The following is an 11,091-nucleotide window of genomic DNA, read 5'->3' on the forward strand; positions in this document are numbered from 1 at the left end:
AAAAAAAAATATATATATATATATATATATATATATATATATATATATATATATATATATATATATATATATATATATATATATATATATATATATATAGTTGTATATATATGTATATATAGTTGTAGATATGTATATATAGTTGTATATATGTATATATATAGTTGTATATATGTGTATATATATAGTTGTATATATGTATATATAGTTGTATATATGTATATATAGTTGTATATATGTATATATAGTTGTATATATATGTATATGTAGTTGTATATATGTATGTATATATATAGTTGTATATATGTATGTATATATATAGTTGTATATATGTGTATATATAGTTGTATATATATATGTATATATAGTTCTATATTTGTATATATAGTTCTATATATGTATATAAAGTTGTATATATGTATATATATGATCATAAAAAATAATGTATTTACAAACATGTAGTTAGCTGGGATAGGCTCTAGCACCCCCGTGATCCTTGTGAGGATCAACATGTCAGAAAGTGAATGATTTAAAATAATATAAACAAAAAATAACCGATTTTTCCATTTAATATTACTTGAACTGTAACCAGCGGAGAAGTGGTTAGGGTGTTGGTCGCACAGTTCTGGGTCGAGGGTTCGATTCCAGGTGGGTCAACGATATGTGGGTTTTTCATGTTATCGCCAGGTTTGTACAGGTTTTTTCCAGGTATGCCATTTTCCTCCCACATCCCAAAACACGCATGCTAGGCTAATTTAGCTCTCTAAATTACCCTTAGCTATGATTGGTTGTCTTGTGTCTCCTCTTGTCCTGTGATTGGACGCCATAAATTAGCTGGGATAGGCTCCAGCACCCCCACAACCCTTGTGATTATAACCGAATAAGAATATGACTAAGACAAGAATTTGTATTTTTATTTTTGCTAAAATTGTCTGACATTTTTTTACTTTAAATGTTCTCCCCAGGCTTATGTGGCTTTTCTCCGGGTACTCCCCTTCCCACCCACATCCACAAAACATCCACACTAGGCTATTTTACCCCTCACAATTACCCCCTAACTAAAATTGTCCTTTTACCCTGCAATTGGCATTTGCCGGGATCAGCTCCGGCACCCCCTACGACCATTTTAAGGATAACCAGTTCATAAAATAACTAAATAAATACACCCTAACCCAAATAGTGACCTTATATCAACAATCCCATAGCAAGATTCTTGTTGTTTTGACTCCATTCTTTACAAATGACCATCAATTATAGCGATGTAGCATAACATAGCCGAAAGGAGACGCTTGTTTTTACACGCCGAGGATACTCACGACGACTAACAAGGCCCAGCAGGCATTACGTGGTTACTGTTGTGATCCACAGTTTTTCAAAGAAAGCTAATGTATCTTTTATGAAAATGTACAATATTCATCCAAACGCCCCGCGCACTTTAGCGCCCCGGCTACCGACACGCTAAGCTATTGTTTACCGCAAACTAGCGGCGCCGTCTTTGCTTGTTAATAGGCAGACACGGCTGACAAAGGACATTTAATTACGACGCTAAATTGCGGCTTCGCGCAGCAACGCAGCCCGGAGCCGTACTAAAAAGCGCAGCTTCCACGGCACCCCCCGTAAGTCCGTTTTAGCGCGGCTAATCCGTCTTACGTTGTTAATTTGGCTGCCGTTACCCCTGACGTTTCCCGCCCAATGAAAGTTGAGCGCTATCCTAGTTAGCGGCGTGACAACATATCTAAATGCTAATGTTTTACCCAAATACATTTTATGCCGCTAACTATGTCGCTATGCTAACAAAAACAGCCTTTTCTAGGTTTATTTTGGGGTATTTATAGGTCACTTCCTGTTTATTTATGGGTCATTAAACCCTCATAATTGACTGTGGTAGCTTTTCAGCCAATCCCGCGCAAGTTACCTTTAGCCAATAAATACACCCTAACCCAAATAGCCAAGATGGCGCCGTTCAAGCGGAAGCCTGTGGCAGTAGCTCTGCACCAAGGGTGTCAGACTCTTATGTTTTTCATGTTTTACAGCTCTTCTATCTTTTTTTAAATGACATTTTAATATTTCCTAAAGCATTCTTTTTTACTTTACTTTGTACTTTATACTTTTTACTTTAATGTTTTTACAACTTTCCTTGTTCTGTTAGCCTGGCATTTTTCGGCCACTTCTTTTTTGTTCGGGGGACCAGCCAGCCATGCCTACGCTGTCACACACATGGAACTATCTGTCACAATACGCAGCAGAAGGAGCAACACCTCGGTACCGCCGGAGGTCTGGAGCTGGACAAAAGTGCTGGGAGAAGAGGCAACGCTTCTGACCAACCATTCCATCGTGGGATGGGATGGAAGAGTTGTAGGCCCCTAACAGCGACGGAGTCGAGATTTTCTGCCCTGCTGCTGTTTTCTTCAGCTTCAGACTACTGAGTAACTGTGCAAATAAGCTTGCAAGAGCGTATTCTCCACCTTGGTCACAGTCTGCAGCAGTTCCCCATCTCGTGGAAGACTTCCTGTGTGTGGTTCCAGTTTTTGCCCAATTTACAAGGTCGTTTTTGAGTCCGATTCAGCTACCGCAACCAAATTGGCGCTGTTTAAGCAGCAGCCGGCGGCCACGGTAGCTTTGTCCACTCTTGTTCGTTTTGTGTTTTGCGGCTTTTATGTTTTAATGATTTGATGATTCCATTTACTTTGATTTGCTTTGTACTTTGTGCTTTTTGCTTTGCTGTTCTGTGGGGTTCCAGTTTTTGTCCAACTCTACAATGTCTTTTTGAGTCCGATTCAGTTACCGCAACCAAATGGCGCTGTTTAAGCGGCAGCCGGCGGCCACGGTAGCTTTGTCCACTCTTGTTCGTTTTGTGTTTTGCGGCTTTTATGTTTTAATGATTTGATGATTTTAATGATTGATGCTGTTTATTCTGTCTAATCACCCTCTTGCTACCTGCCACAATGTAATTTCCCGAATACGGGATGAATAAAGTTATCCAATCCAATCCAATCCAAGACATCTGGATTAAACCCTTTATTCCAGTTACCCACTTATTGATCATGTTATTGATTATATTTGGCGGCTTTAAACGTGGCCATTCCTCAACGAGCTCGGGGCATTCTTCGCTGGATTACCCGCAGATTGACAGCTAAACCTTTTGGGGGCGCCGGATTCCACTTGGTAACATTTTTTTAGGAACAAAGTCACTTATTCCGGAATTGGGTCCACCTTTTAAATGTGAAAGAATCAATCTAAAAAAATATTGTTTTCTGAACTGCTTATCCTCAAAAGGTTTGCGGGGGGTGCTGGAGCATATCCCAGGAAACTACTGGGAGACACCATGAATCAGTGGCCAGCCAATCACAGGGCACAAGGAGGTAAACAACCATTTTCTAGCATCTAGGGACATTTTAGCATTTAGTTAGCCTAGCATGCATGTTTTTGGGATGTGGGAGTACCCAGAGAAAACTCATGCAGGCTAAAATCCCCTAAAATCAACAGGAAGTGACCCCGAAATGGCCCTAAATCAACAGGAAGTGACCGAGAAATGACTGGCTAAAGATCAACAGGAAGTGACCCATAAATGGCCCAAAATACACAGGAAGTGACCCCTAAATGGTCCAAAATCCATAGGAAATGACCCAAAAATGGCGCAAAATCTACAGCATGTGACCATAAATGACCCAAAATCAACAGGAAATGACCGAGAAATGGCTGTCTAAAAATTAACTGGAAGTGATGCGTAAATGGCCCAAAATCAACAGGAAGTGACCCATAAATGGCCCACAATCTACAGTATGTGACCTTAAATGGCCCAAAATCCACAGGATGTGACCCAGAAATTACCCAAAATCAACAGGAAGTGACCGAGAAATGGCTGTCTAAAAATTAACAGGAAGTGATGCGTAAATGGCCCAAAATCAACAGGAAGTGACCTTAAATGGCCCCAAATCCACAGTATGTGACCTTAAATGGCCCACAATCCACAGGATGTGACCCAGAAATTACCCAAAATCAACAGGAAGTGACCTAGAAATGGCTGTCTAAAAATCAACTGGAAGTGACCCATAAATGGCCCAAAATCAACATTAAGTGACCCCTAATTGGCCCAAAATCCACAGGAAATGACCCATAAATGGCCCAAAATCAACAGGAAGTGACCAAGAAATGGTTTGTCCAAAATCAATAGGAAGTGACCCATAAATGACCCAAAATCAACAGGAAGTGACCCATAAATGGCCCCAATTCCACAGTATGTGACCTTAAATGGCCCAAAATCCACAGAACGTGACCCATAAATGGCCCAAAATGCACAGAATGTGACCTGTAAATTTGGACCAAGCTGGACTTGAACCCAAGTCCCCAGACCTGTGAGGCAGACGCACTACCCACTTGCTCCACCGGATTGGTCACTTAAAAAATGACAAAAAATACATCCGTTAGCTACAAAGTTGTTTTTTTTCCGTCTATTTCAGGGAAATGGTTCTGTTGATTTTTTCTTAAACATAGACAGAGACCTCTGGATGGTGCATTGCACTCAGATGGCGCCATTTTTATTTTTAACCTCAAAGCTCTCTCTCTATAAGGAGGGGTGCCGTGTTAGCGGGATGGCGAGAAACTTGCATAAACCGACACGCTTTGCTCAAGGCATCGGGTCAGGAGACAGATGGAGAAGAAAAAAAATGACTAAGTCGAAGAAAAAAAATAACCCAAACTTCACTGCCTATTTTTGTATGTTCACTCAACTTCATGGTGGTGCAGTATTTTCCGGACTATAAGTCGCACTGGAGCAAACAACCATTCACTATCACCTGGGGACATTTTAGCATAGAATTAGCCTAGCATGCATGCGGTTTTTGGGATTCGGGATGACACCAAAGTACCCGGAGAAAACCCACGCAAGGTCCACACATTGATAACTCACCTGGAATCGAACCCTCGGCCCTAAAACTGTGAGACAGACCAACTAACCACTCTTTCCCCTGGACCAGTGCTACCATTCATTCATATCTAAGGACATTGTAGCATAAAGTTAGCCTAGCATGCATGTTTTTAGGATGTGGAAGGACACTGGAGTACCCGGATAAAACCCACACAAGCCCCAAACCAAGAATCGAACCCTCAACCCTAGAACTGTGACCCGGACCAAGACAACCAACCATTCATACATACCTGAGTACAATATAGCATACAGTTAGCCTAGCATTTATGGTTTTAAAATGTGGGAGGAATCCAGAGTACCCAGCGAAAACCCACACAAGTCCCACACAGTGAAGACCCACTTGGAATCGAACCCTCACCTCTAGAACTGTGAGACTGACCCGTTAACCACTTATTTTTGTACCTAAGGACGATGTAGCATAAAGTAAGCCTAGCATGCATGTTTTTTAGGTTGTAGTAGGACACCATAGTACCCAGAAAAAATCCATAAAAGCCCCCCATAGCGAGGACCGACCTGGAATCAAACCCTCCACCCTAAAACTGTAAAACTGACCCGCTAACCAGTTTTTTTGGTCCCAAAGGACAATATAGCATAAAGTTAGCCTAGCATGCATGTTTTTGGGATGTTTTAAGACACTGGAGTACTCAGAGAAAACCCATACAAGCCCCACACAGTGAGAACTCACCTGGAATCACACCCTCGACCCTAGAACTGTGAAACTGACCCGCTAACCAGTTTTTTTGGTCCCAAAGGACAATATAGCATAAAGTTAGCCTAGCATGCATGTTTTTGCGATGTTTTAAGACACCGGAGTACCCAGAGAAAACCCATACAAGCCCCACACAGTGAGAACTCACCTGGAATCAAACCCTCGACCCTAGAACTGTGAAACTGACCCGCTAACCAGTTTTTTTGGTCCCAAAGGACAATATAGCATAAAGTTAGCCTAGCATGCATGTTTTTGGGATGTTTTAAGACACTGAAGTACCCAGAGAAAACCCATACAAGCCCCACACAGTGAGGAACAACCTGGAATCAAACCCTCGACCCTAGAACTGTGAAACTGACCCCCTATCCAGTTTTTTGGTCCCTAAGGACAATGTAGCATAAAGTTAGCCTAGCATGCATGTTTTTGGGATGTTTTAAGACACTGAAGTACCCAGAGAAAACCCATGCTAGCCCCACACAGTGAGAACTTACCTGGAATCAAACCCTCGACCCTAGAACTGTGAGACTGACCCGTTAACCACTTATTTTTATACCTAAAGACAATGTAGCATAAAGTTAGCCTAACATGCATGATTTCGGGATGCAGTAGGACACTGTAGTACCCACAGAAAACCTACACAAGCCTGTATGATAACATACAAACTCCACACAGCTAGAACCGACCTGGGATCAAACCCTCGACCCCAAAACCGTGCGGCCGACCCTTTAACCACTCCACCACCGTGCCACCCATTTCACTTCGGACTGGATTTCTCAAAAGTTTGACATTTTTAGAAGAAAATGGTCGATTGTGATGAAAATGGCTGGAAGTCACTTACTCGACAATCTTGCAACTTCAGCAGCGTTAAAACATCAAACCAAAAAACATGCGGCGCACATACGAATGCGCAACATTTGCATCTTTTTTTTCTACTTTCTTTCCAAGAAAAGTTATTTTTTTGGCTGCCTGGAGCTGTTTTGCTTCCCTACACCAGCATATTTTTCTTCTCTCCGTTTTCCTTAGTTTACTTCGAGATGTGAAACTTATGCCGACGCCCTCCCCAGGCTGTTATCTCTATTATGCCGAGATGCTAATAGCATGTAGCCACATTACCGTATTTTCACGACTATAAGGCACACTTAAAAGTCTTGAATTTTCTCCAAAATAGACAGTGCGCCCTATAATCCAGTGCGCCTTATATATGGAAAAAAACAGAAAAGCAAAAACGAAAAACCACCACTGTCGGATATTAAAAAAAATACAAACGCCTGAACTGAAACAATACTGTTAAATATGCAGATCAGCCATCTTAGTTTACAACATCTTGCATCATATAGCTCCTCCCCCACTGCAAGATTTTAGACCAAAAAAATCCAAAACGTCAACAATGGCTGGCTCTAGAGGTGACTGTAAAGTAGTGAGTGCTTCATACCTGGAAGTCAATAGCAATTACCGTATTTTCAAGACTATAAAGCGCACTTAAAAATCTTAAATTTTGTCAAAAATAGACAGTGCGCCTTATAGTACAGTGCGCCTTATGTATGGAAAAATGTCATTCATTGAGGGTGCGCCTTATAATGCAGTGCACCTTATAGTTGTGAAAATAAGGTACTTGGTTGGACTCAAAAGTATAACAACAAAGATGCTAAATGTACCATAACAATCCATTGAACAGTTTTTGGTACTTGAGTTTAGGGGTTGATCTTTTTGGGTGTTTTTGCCATGTGATGAGTCGCAAGAAAACATTTTCAAATGTATTTTTGACTCATTAGCTGTACATTTGCGGGTGGTTAGCGCATCTGTCTCGTCGTTGTAAGGTCGAGGGTTTGATCCTCACTATTTGGAGTTTGCATGTTCTACCCTGGCTTGCGTGGGTTTTCTTTGGGTTCTGCAATTTCCTTCTAAATTCAAAAAAGTGCATGCTAAGCTAACAAGTTGAGCACTTTAAATTATCCTTGGCTGTGATTGGTTGTCTTTTGGCTGGCGACCAATTCAGGGTCAGCTGGGATAGGCTCCGGCACCCCCTGCAAACCTTTGTGAGGATAACATGCTAGGCTAACAGGTTGAACACTCAAAAGTTGTCTTTTTATCTCCTCGTGCCTTGCGATTGGCTGGTGACCGATTTAGGCTGTCGAAAGTCAGCTGGGATTGGCTCTGGCACCCCCAGCAAACCTTTGTGAGGATATGATGTTCAGAAAATGAATGAATGTATAGCTCGCTGCCCATGATGGCGATTTTAATTCGTTCATTCATTTTCTTAATTTTTATCCTCACAAACATCAGGGGGTGCCGGAGTCTATCCCAGTCAACTATGGGCAGCCAGCCAATCACAAAGCACAAGGAAACAGACAACCAATCATTCATAGTTAGGGACAATATAGCATTTTTAATTAGCACAGCATGCATGTTTGTTTGGGGATATGGAAAGAAACCCGGAGAAAACCCACACAAAAACGAGGGGAAAACATGTAAACCTGGATTTGGTGGTGGACTAGATTACATCAATATGTCAGCCATATTTGTAGTATGAAGACCGCATGAGTTAGTATTCATTTGCATGGATGGAGCAATGTTGACAGATTGGGTGATTTCCTGCTGAAATGGGTGGGTTATATTTATAGTGTGATTGGGTTGGAGAGTCATCCTGATCTGGCAACCCACCTATCTATCGTACAATGGTACTTTTACATAGAAATGCTCATGTATACAAAATCCCCAGGTTAAAAAACCTTCCAATATGTGACTGATTTAAAGACCATAGCCCGGCATTGAACCCTTGATCTTAAAACTGCGTTAACCGGGTCACGTCACGCACGGAAATAACCCGTCAGACGGACCTGAGGCAGGTTGGATTCAGCTTTCGCCGCCGTCGTCCGATTTCCATCCCGCGGGATCAAACTCCGGCAAAGCGAGCTAGCGAGCCAATCTCTAAATTGTCACTATTCCTCCCTTGATGTCTGAATGATGGATCACCGTTTCCCCCGGGCGGCACCACCACGGCACCCCCACCGTGCAATGCGTGTGCCTTTCCCAAGTACAATTACAGTTCTTTCATTTTAAAAGTGATTCGGTGGTTGAGTGGTTAGCGGAACGGCTTGACAGTTCTAGGGGGTCCTGGGTTGGTCCTCCTATGTGGGATTTCCATGTTCTCGTTGGATTTATGTGGGTTTTCTCTGGGTACTACGGTTTCCTAACCACCTTGAACAAAGATACATGCTAGGCTAGCGGTGTAAACACGCTAAATTGACATTAGCTATGATTGGTTGTCCATTTTCTTGTGGTTAAAACATTGGGTAGATATAATTCTGGGGTCTTGGGTTCGATCCCAGGTGGATACTTACTTCCTGGACTCGCGTAGGTTTTCTCTGGGTACTCTGATTTCTTCACATACCCCAAAAAACATGCATGCTAGGCTAATTTAGCAGACAAAATTTAATAAATTGATTGAAAGAACTGGATTAAAAGACTTGAATATTCAGTTTTTTATAGATCTAAAACATTATAAAATATATTTTTAGATTTTACTAACTGATTTTTGAACTAAAAACAGAAAAAAATGATTAAAAAAAACAATTATTAATTTAAAAGGGGGAAAATCAGGAAATTTAATATACATCATATTCAGATTTTTTTTTTAATAAATGGATTAAAATAACTGGATTAAAATCCCTGAATATTCGTTTTTTTATAGATCTAAAATAATGTTTATTTTAGCTTTTTTAAAAATATAATTTTAGATTTGACAAAAAAGTTGAACTAAAAACAGAAAAATTGACTAAAAATGACAATTATTGATTTAAAAGGGTGAAAACAGGAAATTTAATATACATCATATTAAGATTTTTTTAAAGAAATTGATTAAAATAATTAGATTAAAATTCCTGAATATTTGTTTTTTATAGATCTAAAACAACGTTTATTTTAGCTTTTTTTAAAATATATTTTTAGATATTACAAAAATACTTTTGCACTAAAAACACAGAAAAAAATTGATTAAAAAAATCCAATTATTGATTTAAAAGGGGAAAATCAGGAAATTTAATATACATCATATTTAGATTTTTATTATTATAAATTGATTAAAATAACTGGATTAAAAACCCTGAATATTCATTTTTTATAGATCTAAAACAACGTTTATTTTAGCTTTTTTAAAATATATTTTTAGATTTTACAAAATGATTTTTAAACTAAAAACACTGGAAATATTGATTAAAATAATACAATTATTGATTTAAAATGGGGAAAATCAAGAAATTGAATACATCTATACTCTTCATTTTAATTTGATCCTAAAACAGAAACTCGCCACTCATAATTTACTTTCCCGGGCCACACAAAATGATGCAGCGGTTCAGATTTACCCCCTCGGGCTCCCTTTTTGACACAAGTAGTCTAACGAATAAGAGAATTTACATACAAAGTACACCTCCACTTACAAAATCTTCACTCTTAATGACTTTTAAGGACTTAAATGTATGTTTAAGCTCTCCCAAAACACAACACATACGATACAAAGCTCGAACGTTAAAACCCGACATTTCACTTTGGCAAAAAGACCATCGGGTGATCTTTTACGGAGAAGTGAATCCGGCACCCCCACACCCACCGTTGCCATCCATCTCAAATCGGAAAGAGATAAAATAGGACGCGATAAAAGCTGTGGAGAGCAGAGAGGTTCATTGCAAAGTCTTTCTTCCAAGCCTCCTTCTCTTTGCCTTTTCATGCCCCTCCCCCCCAAATCCCTAGCCCCGCCTCCCGCACCCTCCCAAGGGCTTAATTTATGGTTGGCTTCAGAGACGTACGAATGTCAACCCACACTCTCCTCTGCTTTGTTAGTGAACTGAGCTCATATGTCGATTTAGTCTTAACTCAAATGAATGTTTACCATAGAAATGAACTAAAAACTCATTAATTGGTTCCAACCCTCTGGAAAAAAAGCCAAAAACAGGATATTGGATTGGAAAAATATTTTTATTTGTTCTAATTTGCCATCTATTGACAAAGTAAGAAATAACTAGTGGTTTAATAGTACTATAATGTGTTTAATAGTACTAAAATTAGACAGATTTTGTGTGGGGAAGACTTTTCGCATGGTAACGCGCTCATAACAAATTTTACTCGTATCTCAAAATTTGTCTCTTATCTCAAAACAAATATTTGCCCAAAATATGTCTCGTATCTCCAGACAAATATTTGCTAAGACTTTTACTCGTATCTCGAATTTTGTCTCAAATCTTAAGACAAATATTTGCATAAAAATATTCCTATCTCAAAATGTGTCTTGTACCTTGTAACGCGCTCATAACAAATTTTACTCGTATCTCAAAATTTGTCTCTTATCTCAAAACAAATATTCACACAAAATGTCTCATACCTCAAGACAAATATTTGCTAAAAAAATTACTCGTATCTCCAGACAAATATATTCCATTTGCTAAAGTTTTTACTCATA

This window comes from Stigmatopora nigra, chromosome 1 (assembly GCF_051989575.1).
Source record: "Stigmatopora nigra isolate UIUO_SnigA chromosome 1, RoL_Snig_1.1, whole genome shotgun sequence".
Lineage (NCBI taxonomy): Eukaryota > Metazoa > Chordata > Actinopteri > Syngnathiformes > Syngnathidae > Stigmatopora > Stigmatopora nigra.